The sequence below is a fragment of the Phocoena sinus genome, chromosome 3 (assembly GCF_008692025.1).
Source record: "Phocoena sinus isolate mPhoSin1 chromosome 3, mPhoSin1.pri, whole genome shotgun sequence".
Taxonomy (NCBI): domain Eukaryota; kingdom Metazoa; phylum Chordata; class Mammalia; order Artiodactyla; family Phocoenidae; genus Phocoena; species Phocoena sinus.
In genome coordinates, this window is record NC_045765.1 from 19025472 (window position 1) to 19052117 (window position 26646).

Genomic DNA, 26646 nt, shown 5'->3' on the forward strand with positions numbered 1-26646 from the left:
CCGGATGTGGGGGGCGGGGACAGGGGCCACCCCCGCCCACTGCGTGCCAACCTGAGCCCCGCCCGGGCTCTCGGCTCCAGTCTAACCCAGCCTGCCGAGATCCCGCGCGGCGGTGGCGCCTGAGCTCCCTGCTGGTTGCGCTGTGCGCCGCGGCCGCCCGGCGTGCGCCAGCTCGGACCCGGGCCAGTCCGCAGCCCGAAACGTGGCTGATGCTCCCAGAGGGCGCCCAGCCCGTCCCGCTCCTCCGCTGCCGTCTCCTCTCCTCCTGCCTCGCTCGCCCGTCTCGGTTTCCAGAACCCGACAGCTTCGGAAGAGGCGCGTTCCGTCCATCACCTCCTTGATTCTCGCCGCCTCCTCTTAGGTACGCAAGTATTATTCCCTTTTGAAGGCTGAGCAAAACAGTACTCCGAGAGGTGTGGAGACATTTACCCAAGGTTAATGGGTAACCACAGAGTTGATGTGGTTACAATAATAAATAATAAATGCCAGCAGCCTCAGTGAAACACAAAACAAAGCAAAACAACAAAAGAAGGTGAGGGCTTCCCTGGTGGCGCAGTCGCCCGCCGATGCAGGAGACACGGGTTCGTGCCCCGGTTCGGGAAGATCCCACATGCCGCGGAGCGGCTGGGCCCGTGAGCCATGGCCGCTGAGCCTGCGCGTCCGGAGCTTGTGCTCCGCAACGGGAGAGGCCACAACAGTGAGAGGCCCGCGTACCGAAGAAAAAAAAAAAAAAAAAAAAAAAAAAAGAAGGTGGGCTGGGCAGGAACCAGGCCTCTGTTCCCCTCTACCTGCTTGCCTGGACAGCGTGGGAGAGGCTAGAGTGGGCGGGGGTGGGGGTTGTATGCAGTGAACTTTGCTCACCTTCCTGGGCTCACAGGGCAGATACCTCTGCCTGGGCCACCTGCCCCCAGATTTGGCATCCCTGTGGAGTTGGCTCAGGAGCCACACTGCCCAGATGTCAAGGGGCAAGGCACTTAATGCCTGGGGCCAGGGAAGGGAAAGAAGCTCCCTGGGTGCACCCACTTCCTGAATCGGCTGGCCTTGGACAACTTCATTTCTTTCTCTACACCTTGGTCTTCTCATCTCAAAAAGGGGATCATAATTTGGCTGGGAGGATTAAATGAAGTATCATCTGTGAAGCTCATGTGCAGCATAGTATCTTGGCAGATAGGCATCTGTAAATGTCAGTTTGTCCTTCTCCTTTTTATAGGGAAGGTTGATCAGAAGGTCAGAATGCTTGCCACAGAGCCTGACTTAAAGTGGCTGGGAAGGCTGTTAACCCGCAGCCAGCACGCACTCACATTGTCTTGGGTCAGTTTCCCTGGGCTGGGTAGTATGTGCATTCATGCTACTTGTGAGTGGCCAAGACTGTAAAACCCTGGAGCCACCAATGGAGGCTTGGAATTTTCCCCTTCTCTCTGGCTGCCACCTCTGGCCTCATCACCTTTCTCCTTGAGTTTTGCAGCAGTCTACCTGGGCTCCCTACTGCCTGCTCTTGGCCTTTCCCCACTCTGCCCTGGAGGGCACTTTCCAGCCTATGCATTATGTCTCCACTCTCCTCTGCTTGAGAGGTGGCATCCCATCTTCAGGACTGGTCCCACAGCTCCTTCAGGCCCAGCTCTGGCCCCTGCCTCACAGACCTCTGTGCTGGGGACTGCCTCAGTGTCCTCATCTGTGAGTGCTTGTTGTTGGGAAAATCCATTAAGGGCATCCACTGTGCCCAAGGCCCCTCCTCCCACTGCCAAGGCAAAACCATTCCCCCATCCTCTGTCACTGGGGCAGTGCTTGATGCAGTGCATTGGCACTTGTGGGTCATCTGGCAGTCATCCCCAGGAGACAGCGAGTTCTGAGCCTCCAGTCCATGTCCCCCAGTGCCTCCCCAAACCTGACAGTTGACCATGCTCAGCTCGAACCCACCATCTGCAAAAAAGCCACTTCATGACTGCTTTCTAACCAGGAGGAAGAGGATGAAGAAAGGCGGCCCTGGCTCTAATCCTGAGTCTGTAACTTCCTGGTGACCTCTCTGAACCTCAGTTTCTTCACTTGTAAACAGGCAGAACCAGGTCATAAATGAAATGGCTTAACCCATGGGAAAGAACCTGGCACTTACAGAGGCTTCACAGCTGTGTGGCCCCCGCCCACCCGCTCTTCACTCCTTGCCCTCCTTTGTCCTCTCTTGTCCACTGGGGCCAGGCCCTAGCCCAGGGTGAAGGGAGGAGGGAGGAGAGCTGGCCATTCCTGGAGAGGCAGCAACTGAAGATTTCAGACCACAGCAAGAGCAGGCTAACAGGTAACTCCTGGTGCCCGCTGTAGCTTCTGCCAGGTCCAAGATTGTTCTAAACCTGAGAGCTGTGTCATGACCAGGGCATTGTGGCTGTCGGGATGGAGGGAGTAGGACCCTGCTCACCTGCCTGCACCCCACGCCCTGGGCTGAAAGTGGACTCCTGGGACCTGGACTCCCCTCCTTGAGTCACTCGTGCTGGGGAGGAGCCTGAGTTCACCTCTCTTGCCCTTCCTGCCCACCTTCCCCTGGTGACCTGGAGCAGCCTCAGGCAAACAGGAGGTGGAAGCTGAGAGCTGCCTGGGCTTGCTCTGGGGCAGAGAGCTCAGATCTGCAGGAGGCAGCAGGACTGCAGTGTGAACGTTCCCCGGAAGTCCAGGGTGCCTGGCCAGCCCACTGGCCCCACAGCCAGGCCCAGGCCCAGCTGCCACCAGGGTGGTAGCAGGGAACCTTGCCCTGGAACTTGTGAGACCTGGGCTCCAGTCCCTTGGTTATAGTGATTTATGGGTGGCAGGCAGTGGAGAAGTATGGAAGGGAGGGGGAAGGATTGAGAGAAGTCTGGGGAAGTCCATCGCAAGATGAAAGCGTTGTGGAGACCGGTGCCCCAATATAAATGTACCTAATACTGAACTGCACACTTGAAGATAGTTAAGATGGTAAATTGTGTGACGTGTATTTTACCACAATTAGAATTTTTTTTTTTGCGGTACGCAGGCCTCTCTCACTGTTGTGGCCTCTCCTGTTGCGGAGCACAGGCTCCGGACGCACAGGCTTAGCGGCCATGGCTCATGGGCCCAGCCGCTCCGCGGCATGTGGGATCTTCCCGGACCGGGGCACGAACCCATGTCCCCTGCATCGGCAGACGGACTCTCAACCACTGCGCCGCCAGGGAAGCCCAATGAGTCTTTTCTTGCAGGGGCACATAACCTTGTCCTACCCAGTCACACCAGGCAGGCTGTGTGGCTGGGGGCCCTGGGCTGCAGTATAAAACCTTTAGCATGGAAGCAGGTTAATGGTGGGATCATGGTCTCCTAGACTGTCTCCCCGCAGCAGGTGTGGGGTATGGTCAAATGCATACGTGAACAAGTGGATGAACTTACTCTTCAAAAATTGGGTTAGTGCGATTCTGGAATTTAGCATCAGGGGACCTGCACTCACCTTGAGTCTGGGCCTTTATTAACCGTATGACCTTTAACCTGCTCTAGACCTTAATTTCCTTATTTGTAACATGGTAACATCTCCGAAAGCCTGGTTTAGAATAAAACCACGTGTCTGACATGATCTTATTTATGTGGAGCGTAGAACATCACCCCGTGCAAGATAAGGGACAGGCAGAAAATACACCAGAAATGTTAACAGTCAGTGTTTCTGGGTGATTTGTTTTTAGATTTAATTTTGAAATAGTTTTGGTCTTAGAGAAAAGTTACAAAAATAGTGGAGTTTGCTTATACCCTTGACTCAGCCTCCATTCATGTTAATGTCAAACATAACCAGGTACAGTGTTGACAACTGAGAAGTTAACAGCAGTTCGGTCCTGTAAATTGTGGACTTCATTTGCATTCAACCAGTTTTTCTCCTAATGCCCCCTTTCTGGTTCAGGATCCAGCCCAGCACCCCACAAGGCATTTAGTTGTCATGTCTTCTTAGTCTCCTCCAGGCTCTGACATTTCCTTAATCCTTCCTCATCTTTTGTGACCTCACTTTTTGAAGAGCACTGGCCAGGTGTGTTGTAGAATATCCTCAGCTTGTGTTTATCTGAGGCTGAGCGGCATGGGGAAGGGTACCACAGAGATGTGTGCCTTCTCAGTGCATATCAGGGGCTATAAGATATTAGCGTATCTCCTTACTGGTGACTGTGCGAAGACCTTAGAACACTTAAATTCCAGTTACTACCCTTTGATTTCCGAGGTACTGTTCTCTGTATAACTGAAGACTTTTTTAAAAAAAATTTATTTATTTATTTTGGCTGTGCCGGGTCTTAATTGCGGCATGCGGACTTCTTGGTTGCAGCATGTGGACTTCTTAGTTGCAGCATGTGGACTCTTAGTTGCGGCATGCATGCGGGATCTAGTTCCCCGATCAGGGATCAAACCCGGGGCCCCTGCATTGGGAGCATGGAGTCTTACCCACGGGACCACCAGGGAAGTCCCTGCACAGACTTTATTATTGTTCTTTCACTCAGCCAATCTTCAGTTCGATTGACCCCCGTATTTACCATGATCTTTGTCCTTCATTCCTTCCTGCATTCATGATCTGCCATCTCAGATAATTTTCCTTCTCTCTGCAGAACAGCCTTTAGAATTCCTTCAATGTATAATGGTCTCCTGGTGGCATACTCTCTCAGTTTTTTATGACAATGTGTATATTTAATGTTTCTTCTTAAAGGATAGTGTCTCTGTGTATAGAATTCTAAGTTGGTACTAGTTTTCTTTTTAGTACATTGAAGCTATTGTTCAGCCATCTGCTGGCTTCCATTTTTGCTGTTGAGGAGCCAGATGTAGTCGAATATTGTGAATCAGTCAGGTTTTGCTAGAGTATGATGCAGTAACAAACAGCCCCTGAATCTCCTTGGTTTGCAACAACATAGGTTTGTTTCTAGCTTCATTTCCATGTCCTGCAAGTGTTGGCTGCAGCTTCTACCTGGGACATGCTAGGCTCCTAGCAGAGGGAAAAGAACCATGGCAAAATCATGTGATGGTTTGTAAAGCTTTTGCTGAGAAGTGGTGGCACATGTCGTTTATCCACACATGTTATTGGCCAATGCCTGACTTCAGCAGGGTGGAAAAATACTAACCTCCCATGGGGATTGGTGGCAAATACAGTTGACCTTCCATATCCAAGGGTTTTGCATCTGTGGATTCAACCAACCATAGATCAAAAATATTTGGAAAAAACTCCAGGAACTTCCACAAGCAAAACTTGAATTTGCTCTGTGCCTGCCTACTATTTACTTAGCATTTACATTGTATTAAGTACTATAAGTAATCTAAAGATGATTTAAAGTATATGGGAGGATGTGCGTAGGTTATATGCAAATTCTACACCATTTTATATAAGGGACTTGAGCATCTTAGAACCAATCCCCTGTGGATACTGAGGGATGACTGTAATTGGGGACAGTAATGCTATCTACCACACTGTGGCTTCTTTGAAGAGTTCTGTAGCACTTACGGTACACCCAGGAAAATATAAACTATGTTTGTTTTTTCAAACAAAGGAATATAATACACAAGGTGGATTGTTTACACAGATTTTTGAAGGCTGCAAGAGCAAAAGAGGATGCTGAGTTTACCCAGATATTAGTAATTACAGGAAGCAGCTGCCACCCATTGGCCTGGGAGGATAAAAGGGAAGAGGCAGGGTTAGCAGGACCTATGGGCTTGGAGGAGGACCTGCAGCTGGGACTCTGACCATAAGAAGGGCCCTGCTGACTTGGGCTATTACCTGGGAGGGGGTTTGGTGTGGCTGGTGCTGGGAGCGTTGAAAGGAGCTGGGGCTGCTGAAGCAAAGGTACAGGAAGGAATCCCCTTCTCCCACCTGTTAATCTCCCTTTAGTGCCTCCCATTGGCCGAACAGAACAGAAAGTCAGCTGGCAAGGGGGCCTGGGAAATATGGTTTTCAGACCCTCGCCCCAACATCACAGAGGAGGTTACGGAAGGGTGGGCTGAGACCTGAGAGACAAGAGGTAAATAACCAGCATTATTACCTGTTTTCCTCTGGATTCTTTTACTATTTTTCTATTTGTCTTTGATTTTCTACATTTTCACTATGTTGGGTCAAGACATGGATTTCTTTTTATTTATTCTGGTTGGGATCCATTAGGGTTCTCAAATCTGTAGATTAATATCTTCCATCCGTTCTGGAATATTCTCAACCCATCTTTTTTAAAAAATTTATTTATTTTATTTTTGGCTGTGTTGGGTCTTCATTGCTGCGCATGGGCTTTCTATAGTTGTGGTGAGTGGGGGCTATTCTTCGTTGCGGTGCGGGAGCTTCTCATTGAGGTGGCTTCTCTTGTTGCGGAGCACGGGCTCTAGGTGCATGGGCTTCAGTAGTTGTGGCTTGCAGGCTCTAGAGCACAGGCTCAGTAGTTGTGGCATATGGGCTGAGTTGCTCCGCAGCATGTGGGATCCTCCAGGACCAGGGCTCAAACCCATGTCCCCTGCATTGGCAGGCAGATTCTTAACCACTGAGCCACCAGGGAAGTCCCCTCAACCCATCTTTTGAACGTTGCCTCTGTTCTGGTCTCTCTTCTTTCCTTCTGGAACTGCAATTAGAAATATGTCAGATCTTGTAACTTCCGTAGCTTCTGTATTTTCCATCTTTTTGCCTTCCCATACTTCTCTCTGGTTCGTTTCTTCTGAGAAGGTTTCCTGTTCTCTAATTCATTCTTCAGCCATGTCAAATCTGCTGTTAAACCCATCCATTCAGTTTATAATTTGAGTTTCGAGTTTTGAGTTTCTATTTATTCTGTTTTTGCATATGATACATAATTTTATGGAGTTCCCAGTTCCTTGCTGAAATTTTCAATTTTACTATTTAACTTCTTAAACATAGTAAGTATAATTTGTTTTACAGTCTGGAGTTCCTCCAGCTCTATTTCTGTTGATTATTATTTCCAACGGTTTTTGCTCAAGGAATCTTGCTTCCTCCTGTGTCTGGTTATTTTTGTATGTTGAATATTGTGTTTGTGAAATTATTTGTAGAGATAATTTGAAATGGGGTGATTTTGTCATTCAAGGAGAATTTGCTATTGCTTTTGCCAGGTGCCTGGAGGGATTAGCAAACTGAGATCATGTTAGTTCATACTTAGGGCATGATGTTTCCTGGGGCACCTGGATGAATCAGAGCTTGACTGCCATTCAGGGCAGGGCTGGTTTGCTTTCAGTTAACCCTTACTTTTGGGGTGCAGTCCTTTAGGGCTGAATACAGTGTCAGGCTGGTTTGTCAGTCCCCCCCACCCCCCGGCCTTGGCAGGCCCTTGGCTCTGATTTTTGTCTCTAGCCATGCAAGGCCACTAGAGGTGAGCTTGACCTCTCAGCCACTTCTTTCCAATTGGCAAAAGTTTCTGGGGGCAACCACAACATCAAGTATCAGGGTCACCTCTTTGGAATCCTGTCCTCCCTGGGACCTCGGCATAGCAGTTCCTCAATATCTTGTTAGCTCTTTGATGCTTTTAAGAGTGAGTAAGTGAGTGTGTGGTGTGTGTGTGTGTGTGTGTGTGTGTGTGTGTGTGTGAATTCCCTGGCTGTCCAGTGGTTAGGATTACAGGCTTTCACTGCATGGAGCCCAGGTTCGATCCCTGGTCAGGGAACTAAGATCCTGCAAGCCGTGCTGCAGGGCCCCCCAAAAAACAAAAGTGTGTGTGTGTGTGTGTGTGTGTGTGTGTGTGTGTAAGAATTGTATGAGCATTTGCCCAGCTCCTTTAGCTGTCTTCAGCGGGAGGTTTTGTCCAAAATATCTAGACTGCCTTTACTGGAAGAAAGGTCCTGGTTTGCCTTTTTTTTTGGCCGCACTGCAGGGCTTGCAGGATCTTAGTTCCCCGACCAGGGATCGAAACCGGTCCCGGCAGTGAAAGTGCCGAGTCCTAACCACTGGACCGCCTGGTTTGCCTTTTAAACTATTAAACTATCAGTGTGGAGGGTGGATCAGAAAGTACAAGAGTGGTTTTGGGAAGACAAGTCATGTTAATCCATGTGGAAGATGCTGTAAGCTTGGATGAGGGCATTGGAGGCAGAACTGGAAAGAGGACAGATTTTGAGAGCTACTCTGGATGTTGAGATGATGGGCTTGGTTTTTTGTTGTGTTTGGCATGAGTAACTGAATGTAATAGTTCCAGTCTCAGAAACAGGTGTCTGAGAGGAAGAACAATTTGGGAAGAGAAGATCAACAGTTTGGCTTTGGGTATGTATATTTGCTGAGGCTTTGGGATGTCCAAGAGAGAATGTTCCATGGGCAGTTGCATATTTGGGTCTGGAGTTCAGGCAGTGATATATAACATTGCGAGTCTTCAGTAGGAAGGGGGCACTTTGACCCTGTGGTTTTCTTGAATGGAAATATTTTAATTAGAATTTTTGCCAACACTGATGATTTTTTCTTGGGTCAGTAAAGCATTTTTTGAATAAATTGCATTAAAGCAAATTATTTTGATGAAAAAATTTAAATACAGAACAGTCAAACGACTTCTTATTTTTTGCATTTAAAGTTTATTTTGCAAAAAAATATTTTCATGGTTATCACTGCTTTTCAATTTTTCATTCAATCTAATTTTAAAATAAAATCAATTTCTTCATCAATCAGTTAGCATTTCCTTTTGCGACTGTTATGTCTATCAAGTCCAATCTCCTGGATCAGGTTTTGCAGATCTAAGCTATGTCAAGAAGATTTGAATTTTTCCAACATTTTAAAGCCAGTCATAACATTTTGCCAATGCAGTTTCAGCTGTTGTCAGTTTTATTTGGTGGTGTTCGGTGGAAGGGTGATAGTTTGTCTCTGTTTCTTAGGGAATCCAGGAGAAATTTTTGAGGAGTTTTGTGATCAAGACAGAAATGGAGAGTGAGAGAATAGAATAGTTGAGGAATACCAGGACATGGGGAGAGAGGGAAGGAAGAGAGGAGAAAGGGCAGAGCGGGGCAGAAAGAGAGGGGGAGGGAGAAACAGAGGATTTGGGGAGACGGCAGAGCATGCAGGGTACAGCAGGACAGAATACCCTTGGGGTTTAAACAGACAGGGTAAAAAATTGCCCTGCTGTCGCCCTCTGTATATCACTGAAGCCCTGAGGTTCAGATTCTCTGGAGAGAGAACAGGGCTCAAGATCAAGGCTGGTGGGACTACCAGATGTGAAGGCAAGTCAAGGAGGATGAGGAGCCAGCGAGACCCTCAGAGAGGGAGGAGGAAACCTGGCTCGGACCCCTGCCTGCCCTCTGGCTCTGGCTGGGCCCAGGTGTGCACACACTGCCCTGCCCGTCATGCAGTCCGTCGGGAAGGTAGAGTGACAGGGAGCCCCGCTCAGCTGACCTGATGGGAAGGCTCGTGGTGCGAGTGCTTTGCTGTGCTGAAGGGAGAGGCCCTGCAAGGACGGAGTCCTGCTGTTCTTCCGCAACTCCAGGGGCCCCGGATCTCCTCACTGTTCATGAGCCCAGCCTGAGGGTCACCCTGCAGAGACTGGACTGGAACAAGGAAGCAGGGGTGCAGGTGTCTGGGATTCTACCGGCTCTTTGATCCAGAGTGGTGGGTCGGGTCTGGGTTCATAGGGCTGAGCCACCCTCACCAGGCCCCCCAGCCAGGTGCTGCTGCCCTGCCCTGAGCCACCTGGGACCTGTCTGTAAGGCAGCCAGGTTTAGCAAATGAAAACACAGAACTCCTAGGCAAATTGGAAATTCAGGTAAACAATGAGTTATTTTTTATACCACTTTTTAATACTAAAAAAATAATCTGTCTGAAATTGAAATTTAACTGGGGGTTTCAGTGTTTTGTCTGGCAACCTTACACTCCTCCTGCAGTTCTCCCCTCCTTTCCATCCCCACCCCTGACTCAGGCCCACCTGAACTACTGCAGCCCCCTCGAATCCTCTGCAGCTGCTTCTACTCTGGCCCTCCCTGGGCCATTTTCCACACCAGTCACCAGTTTACTCACCCAACACACATCTCTGATCTTGCCACCTAAATCCCCGCCCAGAGGCTGCAAACTCAAGACCCATAAACATGTTTGGTGGTGGTGGTGGTGTTTTCCATCATAACATTTCACTATAAAGACTGGATTTCTGGCTTCTCTTTTTTTTTTAATGTGAAGCTATGGCAGCCCTGAGCCCAGATTTCCACCTTTGCCTCTATCACAGGGAGCCAAGAATGCCTCTCCCTTTCAGAAAGGCCCTAGTCTGCACTTCCCCTGGGTCTCGTGGGCCACATTCATTTCCTTAACCTGCCCTTGTTCCATCTGAGCTTTTGACCCCTGATCTGCTAAAGTCAGATTACCAAGCTTGACATTCAAGACCTTTCCAACTCAGAAGACATCTCCTCTCTCCCACCTTCTTTCTCCCTCCATTCCTTTTCTTACCTTCTTCTCCTGGCCCATGGAACACCACATGGCTCCTTAGCCTGTTCCATCCTGGCCACACTGTGCCAGCACCTACTGACCCGTCTGCCTAAAAGATGATCCCCCTTCCTGTGGTCGCATCCTGGCCCAGGCAACAAGGACAGCCTCCCTGAGACGCCCTCTGTTACCTCCCCACTGAAAGGTGCTCTCTGCGTCTCTTCTCTGGCCATCCACAAAACCATTTATGTTCATTGCCAGCTTCTTTCTCAACACACATACACGCAAATAGATCCCCATGGCTGAGCATCCACTCTGTAGATGCTGGGGAAACAAAAGGAAAATGACCTTTGCAAGTTCCCAGGTAGGTGTGGCAGAGCTCAATGGGCAGGGCTGAGAACAGATTCCCCTACAAAGAAAACATTCAGCTGCCTCTAACTTGGAAGAAGAATTTCCCAGACTGAGGAAACAACCAGGAAACTCAGGAGACTGAGCCTGAAGGGGTGTGGCCCACCTGGAGCCAGTGGGAGTGACTTCATGGGGAAGGGGGAAGGTGCTGGAAGCAGTGGTGCCGGATGTGAGCAGTCCCAAAAGCCAAGCTCAAGACTTGACTCTAGCATAAGTAATTGAAGACCAGTGGAGCTTTTAAAGCAAAGAAATTAGGTAATGAGTTACTAGAGTTACTAGAATGTAAAACCCATGAGGTGCAGGGATTCTGGTCTGATTTATTTTCAGAAGGCTGGTAGCTACTGAATAAATATTTATGTAATATGTGAATGAGTGAATGAATGTGTTGCACGAAGGTCATTCTGGCAGCAGTGAGAGGACTGACAGGAATGGGAAGAGCCTGGGAAGGGAAGTCAGGAGGTGTGGGGAATACCAGGTCCCAGGTGAGGGTCTGCATGGACAGGGGGAATGTGCAGAGGGCTGGTGGGGCCACCTCTAAGGTGACTTAACTGCCTTTACTCTGAGGGTTGGGCCTTCATCTTTGCAGCAACTCTGCATGGTGTCTGGCCCAGAGTAGCTGCTCAAGAACTATTTGTTGAACTTTCAACAAAAGAATGTTCTAGGTCTACTCAAAGACAGAGCCATGTGCTCTTGTCTCCAGCAGTATGGTGGCTGGTCTGGAATTTCCTCCTCCAGAAACGGGTCATTCTTACAACATTTCTTCCCAGTTTACTTAGAGCTTTTGCAGACATTGCTTCATTTGATCCTTATCACAGCCCTGAGAAGTGGGAACCATTAGCTCCATTTCACAGTTGCAGAGACAGAGGCCAAGAGAGGTTGTATGACTTCACCAGGGTAAAACGTGGGAGAGATGGAATTCAGACCCAGGTCTGCCAGTGTCCACATCCAGGCTTCTTTCATCATTTAGCTGGAAAGATGTGAGTAGCAAATGTGAAAAGGCACACGACGGCCCGTGGATTCTGTGCTGAGCAGGTATTAATGGTCACAGGTTATGTTCATTGAACACTTCCTGAGTGCCCGTTGTAACAGGGAAGAACAAAATCTGACTCCATGTTGGATCTGTTTCTTTTACTTTGACCTTTGCTTTCTGTTACTTTTCTTCTGTCCATAGCTATAGACATACATAATGGCCTGCCTCAGGGAACCCTGCCCCTCTGCCTGAATGTTAAACCAAAGTGCCTTTGTTCAGCTCACAGGGAAACACCCTGACCCTGCCCACCTGTGAATGGCTGCAGAAAAGAACTTAACACATCCCCTCCCCCGAGGCTGGCCAAAACCAGGAGATATTTTGCAAGACTTATGGCCTTTTTACTTTACTTCCTCACCTCCTCCCCCATCTGCTCTATAAAAGAAATTAGCATCCAGACTCCATAAGATGGTACTCTAGGACGCTAGTCTGCCATCTTCTTGGACACACAGTTTTCTGAATAAAGCCGCTATTCTTTGTCTCAACACCTCATCTCCCAACTTATTGGCCTGTCATGCGGCCAGCAGAGTGAGCTTGGACTCAGTAACAAGGTGACACGAGTCACCTCATTTATTCCTCAAACACCCTCTGAGTTTGGTTTGTCACTCTCTCCATATTACAGACGTGGTAAAGTATAAGGGGTGGGGAAGGGCTGACACTGCCAGGGAAGGCCTTGGGAGGAGGTAAGCCTGTGGGTGGGGGAGGAGGAAGGCATTCCTGGAGGGAGGCCTGGCTTGAGTAAAGGTGTGGAGAATTGGGCAAAAAAGTGTGGGGCTTCCATCAGAAGAGGGGCAGAGGCTAGGGGGGCATGTTAACCAAGGCCCTGGCCTGTCGGCTGTCTGGAGGAACCAGACCTGGCTCATTGAAGTCTGGCCACAGTAAGTCCTAGGGCGGGGACTGGGGTGATGGGCGTGCACTGGGCAGTGGTGAGGAGGAGGCAGGAGAGGGAGAGATGGCTGCTGGTCAGCATACTGCAGGCCTGGTCCAGGTGAGAGATGGTGAAGACCTGAAACGGCAGACATCAAGAGGGAGGGAAGAGGCTTTCCCAAGGAAGGATGGATGGGATAGGTCAGCAACCACCTCTGAGTGTCACATTCGGTTTTTTTTTTTTTTGCGGTACGCGGGGCTCTCACCGTCGTGGCCTCTCCTGTTGCGGAGCACAGGCTCCGGATGCGCAGGCTCAGCAGCCATGGCTCATGGGCCCAGCTGCTCCGCGGCATGTGGGATCTTCCCGGACCGGGACACGAACCCATGTCCCCTGCATCGACAGACGGACTCTCAACCACTGCGCCACCAGGAAAGCCCCATGCCTGCACAGTATTGACTCATATAGTGTTTTGTTTTAATTAATTACCAACTTAAAAAATCAGGACATTTCAAATACAAATCCAGATTTCCTGTTTCTACTGGAAAGTGAGAGAAATGGCAATAATGGGGCCCCACTTCTGCATGGTAACAGCCGGCTTGTTTCCAGTAACTGAGGTACCAATTGTTTCCAGTAACCGAGGTACATACTCTCTTTGCTGCAGTCGCTGCCACTCTCTGTTGTGCTCCATCCACCTCACACACTGATGTCACTGGCTTGGCCCCTGTAGGCACTGAGTTTGCAACACCTGATATGGATAAACTGTAGCATGTCTGGAGGAGGGGACAGATCAGTTAGTGACTTGAAACATGTTATACAAGACCAGCCAGAACAATGGGGGATATTTACCCTCTGGAGGTGTGATTGTAGCCTTCATGTTTAAAGGGCTAAGATGCAGGCGGAGGAGGCAGGTCTGTTCTGTGAAACCCCAGAAAAAACTTAGGACCAGTGAAAATGTGTGTGTGGGAAGCAATTTTCAGCTCAACCTAAGGCCGTTTTTCAGCATCACAACTGTTTCAAGATGTAACAGGTAATGTCAGGAAGTGGCCAACTCCCTGAGTGGAGGTGGGGGCAATGTACAGGCTGAGCCTGGACAACCGTTTCGCCTCAGCCATTCAGAGGGAATCCAAGTGTTGCGTGTGTAGCTGAACTGCATGCCCTTGACGGTTTCTTCAGCCCTTCATGGCTGGATTCTGTGCCCATGCCCGGGTGAGGGAGAGGGAATAGCTAAACTGGCTCCTACGTAGCTGTCCTGGAAGCCTGAATGTGGCTGCTGCTACTGCTGGGAGAAGCGGGGAATTTAGGCTGCAGCTGAGTGGCAGGAGGGGCAGGATAGTACGTTTTCTGTGGTGCAGCATGAAAAGCTTTGGGCCAGACCATTTGGGTCTATAAGAGGAGAGGCATGTTGGATGACCTCCAGGGACCCTGCCTGCTTAGGCCACCCGATGCCCTGATAGGAGTCTGGATGGCTAGGCCCTCTGTCCAAGAGGGACAGGGTAGGAGTCGGAGTAGTGGGTGTTGGGGGTTCCTGAAGGCAGCTGCTGTAAGCGTACTTCCTAAATGGGAAAGGGAGTTGTGATTTAAAATGATAAATATATATTTGGTCTTCTTGTTTCTGGCACAGAGCTCCTAAAACCCTTGGAATTTCCTAAGTGATAAGAGATATTTAAAGTGTCCTTTGTTATGTTAATGAGGTGACTTTTGGTCGCATCTAAGGATTGAGGACTGTTTGCCTGGAGAATCAACCATGTGATTAGAGGATCGGAACTTTCAATCCCACCCCCTGACCTCTGGAGAGGGGAGAGGGGAGAGGGGCTGGAGGTTTGGTCAGTTGCACTGGTCAGTGATTTAGTCCATCATTCCTTGGTAGTGAAGCCTCCATAAAAATCCAAAAGGATGGGATTTGGAGAGCTCCTGGGTTGGTCAACACCTGGAGACTGGGAAGAGTGGCGTGCTCGGAAAGGGTGTGGAAGCTCCGAGCTCCTTCCCCATACTTTGCCCTGTGCATCTCTTCCATCTGGCTGTTCCTGAGTTATATCCTTTTCTTTCTTTCTTTTTAATTTTAATTTTATTTTTTAATTTTTTATTTATTTTTGGCTGTGTTGGGTCTTCGTTGCTGCACACAGGCTTTCTCTCGTTGCGGCGAGCGGGTGGGGGGGCTACTCTTCGTTTCAGTGTGCGGGCTCTACGCGCACAGGCTTCAGTAGTTGTGGCTCGTGGGCTCTAGAGTGCAGGCTCAGCAGTTGTGGCACACAGGCTGAGTGGCTCCGAGGCATGTGGGATCTTCCCGGACCAGGGCTTGAACCCGTGTCCCCTGCATTGGCAGGCAGATTCTTAACCACTGCACCACCAGGGAAGTCCGTTATATCCTTTTCTAATAAAGTGGTGATCTAGTAAATGTTTTTCTGAGTTCTGTGAACCACTCTAGCAAATTAACTGAATCCAAGGAGAGGTTCTTGGGAATCTCTTGATATAGCCAGTTGGTCAGAAGTGAAACCAAATGCCCCCCAAACCAAGTTCCCCTGCTGAGTTTTTGTTTTGTTTTGTTTTGTTTTGCGGTACGCGGGCCTCTCACTGTTGTAGCCTCTCCCGTTGCGGAGCACAGGCTCCGGACGCACAGGCTCAGCGGCCATGGCTCACGGGCCCAGCCGCTCCGCGGCATGTGGGATCTTCCCGGACCGGGGCACGAACCCATGTCCCCTGCATCGGCAGGTGGACTCTCAACCACTGCGCCACCAGGGAAACCCCCCTGCTGAGTTTATGATTAAATTCTCTATCCAAAACTTCATTCCCATTCTTGTCTCACCCTTGTTTCCCTCGTGATTGAGGAGGATCAAAGAAATGGGGGGATCAAAACCAAGCAGGACCCTGCAGGGCCCTTCTGGATACAAAAGCCCCTCTTTGTCTCCTGTTTCTTATTTATGGAAAAAGGCTTTAGTCTCCTAGACCTTCCCTGAGTTCCAAAGAGGGGACTCAAACAGTTGCTAATTAGGGAAGTGAGGGAATGCAGAAACAAAGGAAAAGCTGTCAAACAAGGAAAGTAAAGATAGCTAAAACAGTAGTTCAGCCATAAAGCAGAGTCCTAGCTCCTCCTCAAGGGATACACATAACAATCTGACACATATCTTTGAGCTCTTCTGCAGAAACTAACACCCACCCCCACCACCCAGGTGGAGGATGGTGACCACATGCTGACCACAAGCACTACACCCCAGACTGGTTAGAACCAGAAGGTTGATGATTAAGATTACAGAAACATCACCCTATTACCTTACCATGAACCAGTCAGAAGAAAGTCCATGAGCTGCCACCCTCACCCCAAATACTGCCTTTAAAAACCCTTCCCTGGGGCATTCCCTAGGTGTCCAGTGGTTGGGACTCTGTGCTCTCACTGCCATGGGCCTGGGTGCAATCCCTGGTCAGGGAAGTAAGATCCCACAAGCTGTGGTGGAAAAAAAAAAGAAAAGAGATTTATTTGAGCCAAACTGAGGACTATAAACCAGAAGCCAGCCTCCCAGATTACTCTGAGAAACTGCTCCAGAGAAGCATGGTTTTCAGCACAGCTTTACTTCTTGGCAGCACAAAGAACATTAAACAAGTCAGGGATACATTTCTCGAAGGTTTCAAAAAAACCAGACCAGCACGTACACAGCAAGTCAGTATGGCCTTAGCACCTGGGAGGGGAGTCTTATCATTGAAGGAGTACCAGCATTGGCGTCCCAGGAAGGGAGGCATTTAATCTTTATTTTTAGCATGAACATTCTTTACTTCTGGTCAGTGTGCCCTTTTCTTTAATAATTAAAGCAGATGTACAATGTATGTTTGATAGGCCACAAACAGGTTATTCTAGTTAGCATAAAATTCAAGTTAACTCATGTACAAGCCAGAATGACTTCCCCATACCTCAATATGTGAACATTTCTCTTATCAGTTGGTTGGCGATGTGGGAGAAAAACCCACATGTTGGAACTGGGGTGCAGAATTGGAGGAGCATATACTTCCCTAAGTTCATCTTCCAGGGCCCTAGAGTGGGCTCTTGTCTAACACTTGGAAATGAATTGTCTGAGGAGACACATGTGCTGACAAAGCAAGAGACTTTATTGGAAAGGGGACCAGCGTAGAGAGCAGCAGGGTAAGGGAACCCAGGAGAACTGCTCTGCCACGTTGCTCGCAGTCTCAGGTTTTATGGTAATGGGGTTAGTTTCCGAGTTCTCTCTGGCCAGTCATTTTGACTCAGGGTCCTTTCTGGTGGGGCATGCATCACTCAGCCAAGATGGATTCTAGCGAGAAGGATTCTGGGAGATTGGTAGGACACATGGACTGGCATCTCCTCTTTCCTTTTGACCTATCCCAAATTCTTCCAGTTGGTGGTAGCTTGTTAGTTCTGTGTTCCTTACCAGGACCTCCTGTTGTAAGATAACTCATGCAGGTGGTTACTGTCGGCCTGGCCAGGGCAGGGAGTTTCGGTTAGTGGTTCCCCTGACTCCCTGCTAAGAGACTTCATACTCAAGATACTTCTTGGGAATTGGGGCGGAGGTCTCTTTCTTCTGTGACTACTTCTTGCCTAGAGTGGACATAGTCCTGCCTAGTAGAGTAGAAGTCTCTCTCTACCTGATCTAAATCGAGGTATTCTGTGTCCAAAACTGGCATTCACCCTTGTAATAACAGCAGTTTAGCCTGAGACTTTTGGACCCTGTTGGACATGTACCTTGTAAAGCAGTTGAAATAGACAGGGGCCAAACAGGAGGCCTAACAGGATGGTCATTGCTGGGCCCAGAAAAGGAAGGCAAAATTTGGGGTGAGGGCTTCAGGGTATGTGACTTTCTTCTGATTGGTTGGTGGTGAGGTAACAGAGTGGTGCTCCAGGAACCTTGAATTCAGCCTTAAGTTACCATCCTCCACATGGTGGGGGCCCCAGCTCTGTGGAAGAGCTCAACGATATTCTTATGCATACTTCCTTGAAGAGGAACCAGGACCCTGCCACAAGGGTGCACCACCATTTGATTGCTCCTCCGCTGTTTCTGCATCCCCTCCCTTCCATGGTTAGCAACTGTTTGAATCTGCCCTTTGGAACTCAGGGAAGGTCAGAGAGGCTGAATGAAGCCTGTATCCTACAAACAAGAAACAGGGGACACAGAAAGGATTTGTACTCCGGAGCCCCACAGAGTCCCGCTCAGTTTCAATTCAGGGAACTAGATGACAACGGCCCTGGCCACTTTCTGCTAAAATGGGGCATAGTGCTGCCTCAATTTGGAGAATAGACACTGAATTGGAAATATTTCTCAGTTCTAAGTCCTGTATCTGAGTCTTGTATGATCAAAATCTCAGTCCTTTGGCCTGCCATTTTGATGTAACAGACCCTATTAAAAGTAGTTGGAGGAGTGACGACTAGAATTTTAATAGACAAAATCAATCTCATTCCCTGAGGAATTCAGAAGAATAAGTCTGAAACCCAGTCTGGACCGCACACCTTGAGGAGACTTGTAGCCAGGTAGCCAGTTGTTTGCTTTTATCTAAGTAGGTTTAACTTCCAATGTGGTATTAATATATACATAACAGGAGCTATTGGCCACTACGCGTCTCCTTTTCCTACTATCTGATCTAAAGCAATTTCATTTTCTGAAAATTTAACAGTTACAAGAGGATATCTTGAAACCATAAGGTTGCAGCTACCAGCTGCCAGCAGACATTGTTTTGAGAATGGCTGGTGGCATCCCAAGTCTGACACAGCTCAGAAAACTCAAGTTCTTAGCAATACGAGGACTTGTCTGAAATCACATCCATAATGCCACCTAGTATTACCTTGGATGTCTGAACCACAGCTACTGCATTTTGACTTTCAATTGCATTTCTCTCCTTAATGGCCAAAGCAGATGTCACCATTAATGATTTTAGTGATTTTCCAGATATGAGAAGATGCAAGAATTTGGACTCATAAAGTCTTTTCCTGAAAGTATCTAACTATCTGAAGACCTGTTCTGCCAGTTTTCCCAGAGCACAGAGTGCCTCATTCCTGATCTCCACCCTGAACTCCTTTCAGGGTGTGTTGAAGGTCAGTGGCTGCAGTGGCCATTGACCTAATCCTTGCAGAGGCAGATGGCAAGTGCCAATTTTCAGTTGGCAGGGCCCCTTCAGGGTCATAAATTTGACCATGGTTTAGGGGGCATTTCATGACCATTTCATCTCATGGTGCTAGGAATGTTCATTCCCAGGTCTGGAAAGGATTCTGCTGATAGGCCACTCAATGTGCTATTACTGGACTAGGCCTTATTAACAGTAGCCAAAAGTCTCTGGACCACCTGTCTTACTAGTCTCTTATGGTCCAAGAAAATATTCCCTCTTGTTGCTTCTTTCCATATCTAGAGTTACACTGTTACAATCATTGATCTCATATGGAACTATATATCATCATTTTATCAGAGGCTCAGTCACACATTTGGTAATTCAGGAAACAGCAATTTTGTAAAACAGGCAATATAAATATAGTACTGTTAGCAGTATTAGTAAGGTCATAAGCAAGAGTATAAGTCAAGAACTTCCATTGGGTGCAGCCCAGTATATCCCAGGTCGTCTGACTTAGTCTGTTCTGTACCAGTCCTTATCTTTAAGGGAAGTTTTATATTGGTATTGTCCATGAGGCACCCAGCCCAATTTCCTAGTGTTACCAGGCTGGTTATCCCTAGTATGGTTTAATTGTCCCCAACCTAAGGGAGCCTTTAAGTTTAAATGACCGTAGCCTGGTATTAACTTCCTGGTTGCAGATCATGGACCATTTGATCTTCAGCCAAAGACAGATTACTGAGTTAAGTTTCAAAAACAAACTTAGAGTGTCCTATTAATATTTCAATTTAACTTTGCAACAATATAACATAATAGCAAGGTATTATCTGAGAAGTGAGTCTTAGTGAATATAGACCTCAATAAACAGAATTAGAATTTGATATCCATTGAAATATCTCTCTCTCTCTAAAATTACCCTGATTTTTGTCAAATATAGCCAAATTAAGATTAATTTGTTTCTAAAGTAAATCTGGTCCATCAACCACATAGGCTCTTCCACACTGACTCTGGTGTAATTTCTCAGGAGTCTCAGACTGAATTCCCCAAAAGGCCTCTCTGGGCCAGGAAATCCATGCCGAGAGTGCATCATCAAATTTTGCCTTGGTGAATTTCTTGCTTTTAGAGGTCCCCAAAATATCAAGATTCCTACACCTGTTAGAAGGTGGCCTTCCTAATTTATCTGATAAAGCTGCTGGGAACCTAAAAGTTTCCAGTTTCTGGAGGGAACAGATAGAGAGCAAAGGTAAATATTTCAATTCTGCTTACAAAGGTATAATTTACCAAATTACTGTAAGTCATAATTAGTTTGAAGGGAAGGGTTTTTCTTACAGCTGGAAAACACAGATTTAAACCAGTAATTTTTCAGATAGAAACCATAAAAATTATATCAGTATTCACCAGTTCACTCAGTCCTATGTAACTAATCCTTTCATTAACAGATTTATGAAGCCATCAGGTTTTTCCTTAGGATTCTTTAATATCTTACCCAGGGCTTCCCTGGTGGCACAGTGGTTGGGAATCTGCCTGCCAATGCAGGGTACACGGGTTCGAGCCCTGGTCCGGGAGGATCCCACATGCCGCGGAGCGGCTGGGCCCGTGAGCCATGGCCGCTGAGCCTGCGCGTCCGGAGCCTGTGCAACGCAACGGGAGAGGCCACAACAGTGAGAGGCCCGCGCACGGCAAAAAAAAAAAAAAAAAAAAGCCATATTCAAGTTTTGTACCAGCTTACTTTTAAAATTCATTTATTCAGTTAACTTCAATCTAAACCTAGACAATCCTGACCATCCACAAACCCTCCATCCCTTTCTGTATCCATATTAATCTGTCCCCCGTTCTTGTCTCCATCCAGAAACAACCAGTTCTATGGCAGACTCACTTTCTTTTCCCTTATTAAAATGCAGTTCCATCCCTCATACCTTCTTCACTGAAAACACACATCCTACTTCCCTACTGTATACTGAAATGTTTCCTTTATTATTTTTATTAGCTTTAATTACCTGTTTAGAGTCTTCAACTCTTAGAAACCGTCATTTCTAGTGAAAACTAAGTAGTAAGCAATTATGTACTGTTTTTTACATTAGCATTCCGTAGATTGGTGAACATAAATACCAGTGATAATTTCTAAAAACATTTGCTTTCTTACAGAAAACATTTCAGGGTGGCACCAAACATATTCATTAGTAGTCCTAAATACCTTTAGTTTTTCTATTTAGTAATTGATGTCTCAGTATCTTATTTTACTTCGGAATGACCCAGTTATTCAACAGACTTTCATCATTTAACTTAATTTAATGTTACTCTAAAATTTTATGTTACCAAATATCTGGAGAGATCATTGTCAAGTAGGCATTCCAAAAACATAATTATTCCCATAGAGTTTACCTAAAAGTTCTTATCTCATTTACTTTCCTCAAAAGTTTTTTTTTGAGTTAACTTTTCTTATTGACAGATTTGTAACAGATATAATAAGGTTTTATTTGACTTCTATTAAACCTAGTTACAATAAAGGTATTATACTTAATGCTGGTGACCCTAAAGATGTGTCTATATTAATTAAATTAACAAACTTTATAAGTTTAATACCAGATATTAATTTAATACAGAATATTTCCCAGTTCATGTGAACCTGAAATTAATTCTGGCCAGTTAACTTCTATATTTTTGAGAATTTGTATAAGCACTTAACTTCCTTTAAGCCAATTAAGTAGAGCTCATTGAATTAATTTTGATAATACCGTCCAAAAGACATATATACAATGCACACCGACATATAGACAAATAAAACCAGAGATCTCATAGCTTCATTTTCTAAACTTAGTCATGAATCAGGTATTAAAATATAAAACTCACTAGCTTATAAATAATAGTTGAAATAGGCAAAATTTAAAAAGGCTTCTTACTGTTTTTTTTTTTCCCTCAGTCTCAGAAATTAGAGATGGTCTAGATAAGATAAGTGATCCTGAGAGCCCTGGTCTCAAGGCATGGAGCGAGAAAAGCAAGTTCTCCTAGAAGGACTTATTCCCTCAGGGTCGGAATTCTGAAAAGACGGTTTATCAAGCTTGCCTTTTGTAATTGTATATGCAAAAAGAACCAGTTTTGGAATTTTGAAGAGTTTTACCTACACCAATTTTCTCTGGAGTCTAAACAATATGGTGGCCATACAATGTTATAATAAAATATCATCTCTTTCTTAGTCGCTGGCTCATAGCTAAAATGTTTCCAGTTAGTCAGAATTTGCCCAAGAGGGATTCACAGTGGAACAGAACAAGAATTTCCCATTTCACAAGACAGGATGTGACTCATAACAAAGAAGAGGTCCCACCAGCATCGCCATTTGTTGCAGGAAGGGGCCTAGAGTGGCTCTTGTCTAACACTTGGAAATGAATTGTCTGAGGAGACACACGTGCTCACAAAGCAAGAGACTTTATTGGAAAGGGGCGCCAGGATAGAGAGCAGCAGGGTATAAGGGAACCCAGGAGAACTGCTCTGCCACATTGCTCACGGTCTGGGTTTTACGGTAATGGGGTTAGTTTACAGGTTCTCTCTGGCCAATAGTTCTGACTCAGGGTCCTTCCTGGTGTGCGCATAGCTCAGCCAAGATAGATTCCAGCGAGAAGGATTCTGGGGGTTTGGTAGGACATATGGACTGGTGTCTCCTCTCTCCTTTTGACCTTTCCTGAATTCTTCCAGTTGGTGGTAACTTGTTAGTTTTGGGTTCCTTACCAGGACCTCCTGTTGTAAGATAACTCACGCAGTTGGTTACCATCGGGCCTGGCCAGGGCAGGTAGTTTGGGTCAGTGGCTCCCCTAACATTTTTATATAGTTTTAACTTCTGAATGATGAAAATGTTTTAGATATTCAAAAAGTAAAGTTAAACTGAAAAAGATTTAAAAAAAACAAACCTGAAACAATACGAATAAAAATTACACCCAATTATGTATCAAATGAATAACATAACCAACCACACACGCTTAAGCAACTTTGAAGCCAATAACAGGACATTTTCTAAGGCTAAAAAGAAGTGACCAGAAACTCTCACCTTTGCTTGGGAGGCTTGTTGAAGGAGTGATTTGGGGTGTATTTCTGAAAGGGTTCTATGTGTGTGCAGGATACATGTATTATCTTGTGATTTTAAAGGAGTGTTATTTGCTTGAGCTCTCTGGGACTGTTTATAGCAAAGCAAACATTTTAATAAGTAGATACACATCAAATAACGCAGCACTTGGGTTGCCTCAGGCTGTGAAAACAACGCATACCCCACCCTCACCGCCACCCCCCCACCCCCGGCCGCAAGGCGGTTGCATGTCCCTGAGTGGACAGCGCCCCCTGCAGGATGATGTTTGCTGAGCGCCTGCCTCCCCCACCCCCTCATACAGTTCTTGTGTTATTTATTACAAGTTACAGTTTTACTAACACCAAAACTCGGATCCTCCTCCTTCCCCCAGATTTTATAGGAGAAGATATCTGTACTCATAAAGTCTTTGTCTTTCTCACGATTCGGTTATGGGCCAATGGAAAGGACAGTTTCCACAGTGGGACAGAATGAGGTTAGAGGGGTAGAGTTGCCTCTTAATAGTTTACAGACAGATGTCTTAACCTGGGAGAGTCCCACCTTCATCCTGTGGAGATAATGGAAAAGTAGCTCTCCAGATGGTGGTGAGGATGAAATCAGATATGGGAAGAGGCTGTCTCAACATGAGTCGGGTTATAAAACCAAGGTGGGAGGGCATGGGGGCCACAGATCTGGAGCAGCCAGGATGAGCCAGGTGGCACCTCTTTGTTGGGTGTCCTGCTTAATCATTGGGTCAATGGCTGTGATAATCAGACAAGGTGTGTCTAATCCCCATGTGCCAGTGCAGACCTCCACAGCAGAGCGGTCAGTGACTGGCCTGGTCATGATGATGGGCAAGGCAGGGCCATGTGGGTGCCCAGGTCTGCCTGACTCCAGATCTTGAGTTCCTTCACCTGCTGGATGCTGGGGGTTAGCAAAGAGGTGGCCCGCTCTCCAGGGACTTCTAGCTGGATTGGGCAGAAGGGAGGTCTTCCTCTGCTCTGAACCTTTCTCTGCCTTTTCTTTAGATTTCAGCTTCCCACCTGGGAAGGAAGACTTGAGCAACCACCCAGGATGGCTGGCAGCCTCCCAGCCCACCCACCATGGACCTTCCACCTTTATCTCAGAGCCTGGAGCCACAGTGATGTCCTTGAGCAGTTAGACGACAGAACAGGCATTGGGGCTGGCATGTGGTAGGTACACAATTCATATCTGGGGAGAAAGGCTTTCCTTATGAGCCTTATTTTGTTAGCTCAGCAGCAGCAACTCTGCACCAAGTTCCTAAATGCCTGCAATGGCATTTGAACCTCAGAGCCAGGCTTGGACTGAGGTGCATGCATGTGAGATGTGTCTGCTTGACGCTGTCCTTTATTTACTACTTTCTACTTGTCACTCACTGCAGGAAGCACTTTACAGGTGTAATGGGGACAAGAGTTTTGAATTGTATCATTGTGATTTTTTTTCTCTTGCATTCCCTTGGATATGAACTGCTAAAGACATTTTTTGCCTTGGTCCTGCTGCTGGAATGCAAAGCTTTAAGTCCAGCCCGGAGCTGAGAGCCAGCAGGTGGAAAGGAAAAAGGATTTTGTAAATTTCTTTAGTTCCCAGGCCAGGTCGACAAGTTCAGAGGTCTTCAAACAAGGTGCACAAAACTCCTGGGGTGCACAGAGTCTTTCCAGGAGTGAGTGTGGGCAGGGAAACCAGAAAATAGTTTTCACTACTTCGACTAATACGTGGAATCTGAAAAAACTCTTGTAAAAGATATATCCATGAGTTTTTAGTCATTGTATCTTGAAAATTTGGGTAGTGCCAGAAAATGTTCCAATCACATCATATTTTATGTAACTAAATTGTATCCCAGGTACATAGATAGTTTCAAGGGAGTCAGTATTCAGAATCTCAGCTTCCATATGACTTCTTTCCTAAAGTTGATCTGCCTGTAAAAGCATCTGAGGTGACTACTCCTCTCACATGTGACACCCACCCCAGATCCCCCTCTGTGGGGTTGCTCCTCTGATGATTACTCAAGGGTTCTGCAGGGCTTCTTCTCTTACACATACCTCTCTTAAATATAAAGTAAGGAATTTTGGTCATATTGGGAAGTTCTGGAGAAAGATGTATGCGAGCTTGGGGTTCAGGGAGTTGTGGCGATTTTTAATCTCTTTGCCTTTTCCACCTCTCTCTCTCTCTCTTTTTTTAAATAGATTTATTTTATTTATTTATTTATTTATTTATTGGCTGCATTGGGTCTTCTGTTGCTGTGAGCGGGCTTTCTCTAGTTGCCGCGAGTGGGGGCTTCTCTTCGTTGCGGTATGTGGGCTTCTCATTGCGGTGGCTTCTCATTGCGGAACACAGGCTCTAGGCACGCAGGCTTCAGTAGTTGTGGCACACGGGCTTCAGTAGTTGTGGCTCGTGGGCTCCAGAGCGCAGGCTCAGTAGTTGTGGCGCACAGGTTTAGTTGCTCCGCGGCCTGTGGGATCTTCCTGGACCAGGGCTTCAAGCCGTGTCCCCTGCATTGGCAGGCGAATTCTTAACCGCTGCGCCACCAGGGAAGCCCCTCTCTCTCTTTTTTTAAATTGAAATATGATTGACATAACATTATATTAGTTTCAGGTGTCAACATTTCAGTATTTATATATATTACAAAATGATCACCACAAGTCTAGTTAACATCTGTCACCATACATAGTTACAATTTCTTTTTTCTTGTGATGAGAACATTTAAGATCTCTCCGTCTCTTATCCACCTCTCCTTTTGCCTAAAAATGCTTTGCACTTGAAGGAATCTCCCAGGAGCGAAGCAAAGAGAGCACAGTAGGAATTACGCCTCCTTGGGAAGCAGCTCCTGTGTTCTCAGTGCTCATCCTTAGAAGCGTCCTCAGCTGGTGGACAAGCCGCTGAACAGCAGGCACAGCAGGGGGCAGTGATGCTGAGCCATGCTCATGTTCTCCAGGAATACCAACATTTTCAGGACATATTGGCTGAAACTCACGGATGATATTTCTATGATATTTCTTTCAGATTCTTTGTGTTATTAAAAAATGGAGTCAACCTGTTTTATCAAATCGTATAGAATAGCCTTATTACAGTCTTCATCTTATAAAATGTTTGGTATTTTCTATTTCTATTATAAGAAAGAATTTTAGCACCAGGTCAATTAGTTTTTTGCAGTGTAGTCAGCCCTTTGTATTCGAGGGTTGCACATCTGTAGATTCACCCAGCTACTGATCAAAAATATTCAGGGTAAAAAAAATTCCAGAAAGTTCCAGAAAGCAAAACTTGAATTTGCTGCATTGGCAACTATTTACATAGCCTTTACATTGTATTAGGTATTATAAGTAATCTAGAGATGATTTAAAGTATATGGGAGGGAGGATAGAGGGTGTGCATAGGTTGTATGCAAATACATTTCATATAAGGGACTTGAGCACCCTCAGGTTTTGGTATCTGTGGGCATCCTAGAACCAATTTCCCACAGATACTGAGGGATGACTGTATATACATCAATAAAAGATGCTTTCTTTTTTTTTTAATAGAGGTATAGTTGATTTACAATATTATATAAGTTTCAGGTGTACAACATAGTGATTCAAAAATTTTAAAGATTATAACTCCAAAAAAAAGATTATACTCCATTTATAGTTATTATAAAATATTGGCTATATTCCCTGTGCTGTACCATATGTCCTTGTAGCTTATTTATTTTACACATACTTTGTACCTCTTAATCCCCTCCATCTATCTTGCCCCTCCCTGCTAAAAGATGCTTTCTATGTTTAAGAATTATTCATCAAAACTTATACTTATGTTGTTTTGGTCAATTCTGTATTAATTCTATTTGTAGTAATAATTCAATTCAGAAGATATGTTTAACACTTAGGATTTATGGTTGACAGGGAATAAAGTAAACTTCAAAATTTCAA

General features: G+C 46.3%; 1 long non-coding RNA gene across 1 annotated transcript; it reads left to right on the forward strand.

Moving 5' to 3' along the window:
* Window positions 1-78: 78 nt before the first annotated feature.
* LOC116751937 lies at window positions 79-26646 on the forward strand. The gene is made up of 2 exons (XR_004349371.1): window positions 79-361; window positions 23752-26646. It is a non-coding gene; the product is annotated as an uncharacterized LOC116751937 (long non-coding RNA).